Here is an 11,134-nt window from a genome sequence, read left to right on the forward strand (position 1 = left end):
GTGGCCAGATATTCATCAGGACAACTGGAAATGGCCCAGGATGCAATGGGAGACCCTGACCCTTCTAGGCTAAGGCTTTTTCAGGTTCTCACTTTGAGGTAATGCCCATTCAGCAAATAGGCCTCTTTAAAGTGTGAGTCAAGGGATGGCCCCTCTACAATGCACTGGGCAGGGGCTCAGTAAGGGACAAATTCAAAACAAAAAATATCCTCTGCACCCAAGCTTATTACATTATTCTGGGAGATACGAGTTTAAACAGATAAGGGTATAACTGATAATATCAGAAGGAAGGGGAGAGCTCTGGGTATCATGGAAGGCCCCCTATTGGACAGGAAGTGTAGCCTCAGGCAGTATAGACAGGAAGATCAGGATTCTGCTCCCACTTTGAACACTTACTAGATGTGTGGGAGTGATGTACAATAAGTTTAGAAAGGTAGGCAAGAATCAAACTGGAAAGAAGTTTAATACCATGCTACAGATTTTATATTTTATCTCAAAGCCAGGAAAAAGCCATTGAAATTTCTTGGGCAGAGGAATGATACAGTCAAATTTAGGCTTTAAGAATATTATTTCACCAGCTATCTGAAGGATGGAATGAAGAGGGAAGAGAGCAGAGACTGAGAGTCCACCTAAAGTGACACAGTAATCAATGCAAAGGATGAGTAGAGTCTGAACTAGGGCAGTGTCCAAAGGGATATGCATGAGAGAGGTGGTTGTGGTAAAATTGACAAGACTTGGTAGATCATAGGGTAGAAAGGTGGGGTTAATACCTTGGTGATTGGAAATGTTGTGTCCTCAACAGAAATGGGGAAGGCCAGAAGAGGGATGGGCTTGAGGAGAAAGATATGAATTCTATTTTGGACATGTTGAATTTGAGATGCCTTTGGAATATTCAGTATGAGACTTTCCAAAGGCAGTTGGTAATGCAGCACCGACTCAGGAGAGAGATTAGGTCCGGATATATAGATCTTAGAGTCACATGAAGAGAGGTATTATTGGAACCCATTAGAGCTGAGAGAATTATTACATCAAGAAAGGATGTGAGGGGCAGCTAGGTGGCACAATGAATAGAACACCAGCCCTGGAGTCAGAAGGACCTTAGTTCAAATATGGCCTTAGACACTTAACACAAAACTAGCCGTGTGACCTTGGGCAAGTCACTTAACCCCAATTGCCCTACCTTTCCCCCTCCAAAAAAGCAAAAGCAAACAAATTAATTAATTTAAAAAAAGAAAGAAAGGATGTGGATAAAGGACAGGGTCCCAGGACAAAGTCAGGACAAGGAGCTCTAAAAATATAGGCAATAAAAGTACCCATTTGATTCCCTTATCCCATCATCCTGCTTTGCACAACCTGTCAATCTTCAACCCTGGGTCACTCTCACCATTTGCCTTTTCTGATCCCAATTCCATGCTGCTGAACTCCAGTGAAGGAAATAATATAATCCTTACAACTGGATCCATTCATGTTTTTTAATGGCACTTGGGTCCTTATTTCTGTACAGAATTTTTTGGGGGCATTTTTAACTCTATTAATTATTTTTCTAAATTGGATTTTTCAATTAACAAAAAATACTTCCCGTTTTTCTCCCTCCTTCTTTCCCCTCAATCCAGGTGGAAAAAAAAATAATCACTCATAATAATTATGCATGGTCAAGAAAATTCAATTCCCACATTGACCATGTCCAGAAACTTTATATGACTCATTCTGCCCCCTGAATCTATCATCTGTCTATGAAGAGGTGGCTAACTTGCTTTGTCACCTGTCCTCTGAAATTTGCTGTTGATGATTGAACACAGCAACTCATTTATTCTTTCCCTATTAACTCTGACACCCCACAGTGGTTCCTGGAAACTTCAACCTGAAATCAAATCTGGACTTGCCAGCTGTGTGACCCCAGGCAAGCTGCTTGAGTGCTGTCTGCCTCAGTTTCCTTATCTACAAAATTGGAATAATAATAGCACCTACCTAATTGGGTTGTGAGGAGAAAATGAGGTAATATTTGTAAAGTGCTTAGCGTAGTGCCTGGCATATGGTGAGAGCTATGTAAGTGTTAGCTGTTATTATTCCTTACTCTGCACCTCAACATACAACTAGATCCTTATCCACCCTTTCTTCTCTCATTTTGGACTCTGAGGCTAATCCTTCTTCTATGCCCATCAACTCATCTATTTCATTTCTTCCAGTGCTTTGTCTTCTACATTATTCTCTCTCTTCCTCCCTCCTCTTTCTCCTCCCTCCCTCCTTCCCTCCCCCCCTCTCTCTCTCTCTCCTTTCCCTCCCTCTCTTTCTCTCTCTCTCTCTCTGTCTCTGTCTGTCTGTCTCTCTCATCTTCCACTGTGAGTTCAGTGCATATTTATTAGGTGCCTATTATGTGATCATCAATAGACCCCTCACTAGGCACTAAGGTTAGGAATATAAGGCCTCCTCTGCAAGGAGAGAAGAATGGATGAGTTCCAAATGGACAAATGCTGGCTCATCTCTTTGGCAAGGTAAAACCCTCTGATACTATTCCATCTGTTCTCCAGAAGATCGTCCCCTATATTATTCCCACTCACTCTCAAATGTTCAGTCTTTCCTGTCTACTGGCTGGTTCCCTGCAAAAATGCTCGTGTCTCTCTCATCCAACAGCCACCCAACGCCTCATCTGATCTGGCCATACCTGATACCATCCTGTATCTCTCCTTTTTGGCTAAATTCCTAGAGAAAACCATGTACACGAGGCTTGTCCACTTAATCTCTCCTCTTATTTTCTCCTAAACTCTCTGCAGCCTGGCTTCCAATCTCATCATTCAAGTAAAACTGCTTTTCTGAAAGTAAACCATGACTTCTTAATTTTTAAATCTAATGACCTTTTCTTACCCCTATCCTTCTTGACTTCTCTGCAGCTTTTGACACTATCACCCTCTCCTCCTGGGATATTCTCTTCTCTATAAGTTTTCATGACACTGTTCTCACCTATTTCTCTTCCTATTGGTCTGATGGCTCCTTTTCAGGCTCCTTTGGTGGACCATCATCAGAGTCATACCCACCAACTGTGAGTGTCTCCCATGGCTATACCCTGGACCCCTTTCCCTTTTGTATTATATTAATTAGTTATCTCTATGCACATAATTCCTAGATCTATATATCTAGTGCTGAGTTCTAATCTAGAATTTCCAGCTGCATTGGGCATTTCAAACTAGATATCCCACAATTATCTCAAACTCAAGATTTCCAAAGCAACTCACATATCATAAACCTCTTCCCAACCTCCCATCAAGGATACTAACATTTTCTTAGTCACTTAAGCTCATAATATTAGTGTCATCCTTGATTGTAAACCGGCAGTCATTTCACATGTCCATCTAATCTGTCATCAAGTTTTGTCATTTCTATCTTGATAACATTTGTCATATATCACCTCTTCTCTCCCCACTGCAGTCCAGTCCCTACTCAACTACTAAAATGAATTTCTTTTTTTTTTTTTTAAAACAACTGGGGTTAAGTAACTTGCTCAAGGTTACACGGCCAGTTATTTCTGTGTGTGGTGCTAAGTATCTGAGCCTGGATTTGATCCCAGGTCATCCCAACTCTGGGACCAGTGCTCTTACTCACTGTGCTACCTGGCCACCCCCAAAATGAATTTCTTAAAGCACATTTCTGACCAGGTCACTTCTCTATTCACCAAACCACACATGCGCCCAGACATGTTCAGGATCAAAGGTGAAATATTCTGGCATTGAAAGTCCTTCACAAGCCAGACTTTTTTCACCCTTCCAGTCTTTTTATGCTATTGCCACTCACATCTTCAGCAATCTAGTTACATCAGTTTGCTTCTTGTTCCTCCTCCATGACATTCCATCTGCCTTTTCCCTGGCTGTATCCCATGCCTGGACTGCTCTCTCTCCTCACTTATGACTTTTGACCTCCTTGAAGCCCCCTTCATGACAGCTCAAATCCCCCTTTTACAAGGGGAATTTTACAGATTTTGTCCTCTCTCTCCCTCCCCACCCAGCTTCTGAGATTACCTTCATTTTAAGCAGTAAACCTCTTTCTACATTCTTATTTGCATCTTGACTCACCATTAGAATGTTAGTTCTTTGAAAGCAGTGGATCCTGTTTTTGCATTTATCTGTCCCCATCTTGGAGCAGAGTGCCTATTATATTGTACGTATCTGTTAAATGTATGATCGAATAGACTGCTCAGGTTTTGATTTCTCATTCCCAAGACAAAGAAATATGAGTATGTTTTTGGAGAGATGGGGAGGGTGGAAGAGATGTTGGAAAAGAGTGGTATCTCTCCCCAAAGTTTGGTAGCAGCAGCCCCCAAAACACTGGAGCAGATGAAAGCAGATGAAAACAGTTTCTCAAAAACAGTTTCCCTCCCCCAGCCCACAAGGAATGGTGAAAACTGAAGAGGTAAGCAATAAGGTATTGGATTGCTTTTTAGCAGTCCCTTTCCTCGGTGGCCAGAGGCTGGTAAAAAGCAGATGTTTTTCAAAGAATGTCCTTTCCTTATTCCCCTGCCCCTAGCCCTAGTTTACCCACATCTGACATTATTCATTCATTCTCCTAAAGACTGCAGGTTACTGACTTATTTTGTTTCTCATAAACTACTGTGGCCAACCCAAATGTGTATTTCCTTGTGGCCATTGGTTCACGTTATGAGTGTTAAGTGGACAGCTCCAGATGTGGGAGATAGTAACTGCTCCTGGTGCAGTTTCACTTTCTCTAATGGGGGGATGGGGAATCAATCCAATCATGTCTGAAGCCCCTCTGGGTAGTCAGAGAGAGAAGTGAACACAGGTTTGTGGTGGAACTGAGGCAGTGGCTCTCAGGTTCCCTTTTTTGACCCCCTCTCCTTTGCTTGGTCTGCTCCTTCATAACAAACACTCACTCAGAATACTACAGAAATCAACTTACATTTATTAGGATATAAACCCAGCATAAAAAGTGCAGATAAGAAATAAACAAGATTTCAGGATAAGTCATGCATATTGACCAGGTGGTCATGAGTAAGAGAAAGGGAAAGAAGCAGAGAGAGAAGATGGTTTCAGCAGCTCACGGTCTTTTATCAAAGAAGAACACTCCTTAAGCAGGTCAGTGAGATACACAAGCTGACAATTGCTGGTGATAACATTTGGTCCTGGGTAGCAGCTTTCTTTCCTTTGCAATCAGCTAGCCTCTGACCCTGATGTGAGGGTACCTTTGCCCTCCCCCCTAATGCCCCTCCTCCTTGTCACATTTATATGAGTGACCCCAAACTTCCTAGCATTACTTATCTTTTTTTCTGACTCCCATGATTCTTTAATCCCTCCTTCCTTCCAGATGAAACCATACTTCTCATCAACCTCTTGGTGGCAAGGGACTACACGTTCCATAACTGAACTCCCAAGGACAGGATTAATACAATCTGGGTCTTTCACTGTCTGCCCCATCAGGCTATGAAACTACGTACATAATATTTTCTGTGGAAATCAGATGTCTGGCTCACTAAGAGTATCAAGCCTGGGGCTTCTTAATGACACCTTGACTTATAAGGCTGCCACACCCTGTAGAGGGGGGAGCTCCCTCTTTTCCACTGGCTCATCCAAATTCTGTACTACTCTAAATCCATACAATATTTCTTTGCCTCTAGAGATGAGTGAAAACTCAAAAATCCCAGCAGTCTATTTGGGTCCAGGCCAATCTTCCATCTGGAAGAGAAGGCTTTACACAAATTCAAAAATTAAACAGTACTTACCCCCCCCCAACCCACTCCAAACCCTGACACAAACGGCTTAATATTTTAGGGGGGAGGATATACAGTTTAAGTAAGTACAAAGGGCATCAAGATGATATAAAGCAATTCCAAGAAGGAGTGAGTCCCTTCCATACTGCCTACAAATCTGCTCACTTAACCAGTCCTTAAAAACCAAACCAGACCAAAACAAAAAACCCTTTAATTTGCCTTGAATATTATATCAAATTTTCATGGTCTATGTGTCCTCTCATTTACTACTCAATGGTCTCTACTTCCTCTCCTCCTGCTCCTAATCCCTTGCAATCTAGTTCCTAAACTCTACTGAAATGACTCTCTTATAGTGACCTAGAACTATTAGCTGTTTTTAAGTTGATGATGACAAAGATGGGAAAAGAGCCTTGGAGCTGAAGTCAGAAGCTCTGAGTGTGGCAGAGGAACTAATAGGGAGGGGCCTCTTCCACTTTCTTGCCTATGTGACCTTGGACAAGTCACTTTCCACATATACTCCCTCATTTTCTAATTTGTTGTCAGTATATAACCGATTTGATTGACAGAGCTCTCGAATCAGATTTGGACAAAGCACCTCCTTCTTGTGTATCAGCAATGCTATATTCACAATGCCTATGGAGATTACAAATATGCTGATATAATTATCTATCACAAAATATGTCATGCTTGCCATATGGGGAAATAAACTAGAAAATTTATTAAGATACCAAAAGACTGAGTCCCAAAACCAGAAAGTGAAAGCCATCAGAGTAGTTATGATATTGGCACAGGTAGATAAAGTAGAAAGCACCCACATTTTCAAGCCTTTAAAACAGAGCAGGCTACCTCAGGCAAAGGTCCTCCTCTCCTCACTCACAGCAACCACCCAGAGTCGGGAAGCGCACTCCCAGCAGCTCCGGCCCCTGGCAGTCCTCAGCAGGAGTCCTTAGCAGAAATTCTGGTTAACTCAAAAAGGGCTTCGTGCTGCCGCTGCCGCTGCCTCTGCTGCTGCCGCCGCCGTCGCCACCACCGCCAGCCACCGCAGGAACTCCAGCTTGGCTTCCGCTTCCTCTTGCTCCGCCCCTTCCTGCTACATCAGCAAGTCCAATGGGGCATGGAAGATCTTTAAATCCCATAACCCTTACATCTTGCTAGATTTCCAGACTGTCCAGAGGGCTCAACATCATCAGTCCTTGCTTCTGGTTGGTGAAGTGCAGAGACAAACATCTCTTTTCTACGTTTCTGGACCAACCATAGGGCATGGAAGGGATGACAGCCAGAAGACCAGGCCAGGTCAAACCACATCCCAAGGTGGCTGAGCTTTCCCAGAAACTTAGTTCTGGCTGTTGCTGAGGGTTGGACCAACCAAAAATATTACCCTTGAATTCTTTAATCACCTACCTTAAGCAGCAGACCTAAATGTAATGCTCTCTAGACTCATTCTCCAGTAATTAACACACTCCCAGTCCTTGTAATATGGAACCGATGACTGCCTTAGAATAGCCTTTCCCCAAACTCTAACTGTCCATTCTCTCATTCTCATCCTCTATGACCCTCTCCCTATGTGTCTCTTTCCAGATTGCCTTCTGGAATGCCTGACTGATATTTAACCAAATTCCTTTCATCTTATACCTCATCCTTTTGGAACCCATTGACTCATGAACTGTGTCTAGAAATCCAGAGCTACAACAACAGATAACATTATACGATATCATCAAATGCCAAACCCTCTGCCAAGCACTTTGCAATCATTATATCACTTAATCCTCATAACAATCTTGGGAGATAAATGCTATTATTATCCCCATTTTACATCTGAAAAAAATGAGGGAAACAGATTAAATGACTTGCCTAGAGTCATGCAATTAGTCAGTGTCTGAGACTAGATTCAAACTCAGGTCTTATCTACTGGGTCACCTAGCTACCCTAGAAAATGTCTTGCTTCCCATTGTTATTTGCAGACTCCCTCTCTATCACCATCACCAAGAAATTTCCCTTCCACTGAGGTTTTTTCAATCCAAATTTATCACCCAATCCAGATTCTGGTAGCAGTCATCATTTCAAGCCCAAGACATTCTCATTCCTTTCTCAACATGTTAAGTGCCTAGATCAAATTCTTCCTCTCCACCCCAACTCCTTCTCTTATTCTAGGGGGCTTTGACATATGTTCTTTCAAGTAGCCCCATTTCCCAGTTCCTCAGTCTATTCAGACCCAGTTCTCCATTCCATCTCAGCCACACACAGAGATGGTCATAGCCATGATCTCATCATCAGCCATAAGTGTTTCATTCCATGTTCAAGATCTCGTATTTTCTATTTAAAAAAATATATGTTCATAATATTTTCTCTTTCCATGTTGCTATACCTCCCTGCTCCTCAACTTCATTCTCTCCTTGACCTAGAATCTCTTAGCAGTATGCTAGGTGTACCTGTCCCTTGCTCTGGTTATATTCTGTTCCTTAAAATTATGACCCCTGCATGAACAGTTTCACTCGACACTACCCTATCTTCATGAATTCCTTGTTATGTTGTCCTATCACCCATATTGCCAAACAGTAACCATGAGATTACTCTCATCTGCTTCCTTTAGTCCTACTCATGTTCTTCTGAACATAAATGGAGAAGATCATGAAACCATGCTGATTGGGTCTGTTGCAATTTTATACTAGCTAATCTCAACTGGATCCTGAGTAAAGCAAGGCAAGCCTTCTCTTCCTCCCCAATTGATTTTCCATTGCATTTACCACAGCAACTGTTCGCAAACTATTTTTTCCTTTCTTCCTATATTGCATCCTTCTGACATAGTACCCACCCATATTTTCCTTTACTCAAGTTTTTGATGATGAGGTCACTTTTCTGCTTGCTTATGCCAACCCTAATCATATGCATCCTTGGTACCATCAATTCCTGTCTTTTCCAATAGATTTTCTCCAACATCATCCTTATTCACTCTCTAATCTTCAGTCTCTCCTTATCTATTCATTGATTCTCTCTCTGATGTCTATGAACAAACCCAAATGTCCCTTATTCTTTTTTTTTAATCACCCTATCTTAACATGACTGCCAATTATCATCACATTTCTCTTCCCTGACTCAGCTCAACACCTTGATAATGCTGTCTACAATTGCTGGCTTCACTTTTCCTCTTATTCACTTCCAGAACTTTTGCAATTTGGATTCCATTCTCATTAGTCACCTAAAACTGCTGTCTCCAAAGTTACCAGTGAGCTTTTACTTGCCAAATCAAATGACCTTTCCTCCAGCCCCAGTCTTCTTGACCTCTTTCTGTCATTTAACACTGTTGATCACTCTCTTCCCACTGACACTCCCTTCTCTCTAGGTTTTCATGATGTTGCTCTCTCCTGGTTCTCCTCCTACTCATCTGACCATTCTATCTCAGCTTCTCCTGCTGGATCATATTCCATATCATGCACACTAAGTGAGGTGGGTGTCATGCCCACATGCTTTAGCCTTGGTCTTCCTCTCTTTTCTCTCTATACTCTAATACCTTGTGATCTCATCAACTCCTATGAGTTCAATCATCTCTCTATGTATATGATTACTAGTTCTATTTGTCTCTCTCACCCCTTACCTCAGTTCTGGTACCACATTACCAACTGCCTATTGGACTTTTGGAATAAGATTGTCTCAAACTCAACATGTCAAAATTAGAATTCCTTATTTTGACGCCTTCCCAACACCTTCCTTCTCCCCATATTTCCTGTTATTGCCAAGGGTATGGTCATTCTTCCCATCCTCCAGATTCATAGCCTTGGCATCAATCTTAATCCCTCTCTCTTATCTATCCTCCATATCTAATCAGTTGCCAAACTTTCTAGCTTATTTCTCCACAGCCTCTCTTTCATATGCCCACTTCTCCATATTTAATAACCACCATGCTAGTTCAGAATCTTGGCCCCTTTTGCCTGGACTATTGAAATAGCCCATTGTTGCTCTTCCTTCCTTTCTTCCTTCTCTCATCCCAACCTGTCCTCCAGATAGCTGAGTAAGTATTTTCATAAAACCTGTCTGACCATGTCAATCCTCTGTAAATAAATTCCAAGATCAAATATAAAATCCTTTTTTGATCTTTAAAGGTTTTCCCATCCTAGCCTCTTTCTAGTTTTTTAATATTCTTTCATCTTACTGCCCTCCACGATCCAACGATGCTGACCAGGGACACTGTTTTCCTGCTGGGTGAATGTGCAATGGATTTTCCCAAAGACTGGAAAATTCTCACTCCTAATTCTTGGCTTTAAGAACCCCTGGCTTCTTAAAAAACTCAGTTAAAGTTTCACTGCCTCTGGGGGAAGGGTAGGAGGGGTGGGAGGCATGGTCTTTCCTGGTTACCTGCTGGAAAGCTGCTAATGCTGAACCCTCAAAGTTTTCTTTTTATCTACTCTATTTCTGTAACACTTTTGTTGTAAGCTGTTTCACTCATGTCTGACTCTTCATGACTCCATTTGGGGTTTTCTTGGCAGAGATAATGGGAGTGATTTGTCATTTCTTCTCCAGATCATTTTACAGATGAGGAAACTGTGGTAAAGAGGGTTAAACGATTTACCCAGGATCACACAGCTAGCAAGTATCTGAGGCTGGATTTGAACTCATGTCTTCCTGACTCTAAGGCCAGCTCTCTATCCACTGCACGACCTAGCTGCCTAGTGCTTGTAAGTAACAAAAACTCACATTTCTCTCATACTTGAAAGTGTACAAAATCCTTTCCTAAAAATAATCCTCTTTTTTGGCTGATGTGAAAATGCAGGCTCAACAAGGTCATCCATGGCTCCATGTCATTGGAAGTTCAGTCTGCCGACTCAGTTCTGACCCTTGTTCCACTGCGGCACCACTGCTTCAGCTTATCGTTGTTGGCTTGTCCTGGCAACATTGACTTCAGGAGACTAGAGAAAAAGCAAGCACTCACAGACAGAGGCTGCAGCAAAGAATCCGAATTCGACCTTCAGTCTCAGACCTGGCCACCATGGTCATTTGCCTTAGGGGGCTATGCTATTATAAAGAAGGGCTTGGGATAGGGGTGAGAATTCATGGGTAGTGATAGAGATTTGCAAAGCAACCACCACAATAACAACAACAAAAAAAACACCATTGATCGAGCACACAAAACATGAAAAATTAAATAAAAAGGGGCCCCACAAAACACAGTTTTGTTTCTTCCTTTCCAGCACAGTTGGCAGCCAGGTTCTATTGCCTCCTTAGGAGAATGAGCCTCCCCCATGATTTAATTCTACCCCCAACCCAGATTCCAGAGGAGTGATTCTGTTTTGAAGGTTGTCTAAGGGGTCCTCCCTTAGGCTTTCTTTCTTTCTTTCTTTCTTTCTTTCTTTCTTTCTTTCTTTCTTTCTTTCTTTCTTTCTTTCTTTCTTTCTTTCTTTCTTTCTTTCTTTCTTTCTTTCTTTCTTT

At 42.0% G+C, this 11,134-nt stretch overlaps 1 long non-coding RNA gene across 1 annotated transcript; it reads left to right on the forward strand.

The window, feature by feature from the left end:
* The first annotated feature begins 2,302 nt into the window (after positions 1 to 2,302).
* LOC138174512 (uncharacterized) lies at positions 2,303 to 10,768 on the forward strand. Its single transcript, XR_011171758.1, has 3 exons — positions 2,303 to 2,492; positions 10,229 to 10,383; positions 10,479 to 10,768. It is a non-coding gene; the product is annotated as an uncharacterized lncRNA (long non-coding RNA).
* The last annotated feature ends 366 nt before the right edge of the window (positions 10,769 to 11,134 follow it).

Source organism: Petaurus breviceps, unplaced genomic scaffold, assembly GCF_028583685.1.
Source record: "Petaurus breviceps papuanus isolate PSGF00001 unplaced genomic scaffold, PetGlider_PUasm1.0 689, whole genome shotgun sequence".
Classification (NCBI taxonomy): domain Eukaryota; kingdom Metazoa; phylum Chordata; class Mammalia; order Diprotodontia; family Petauridae; genus Petaurus; species Petaurus breviceps.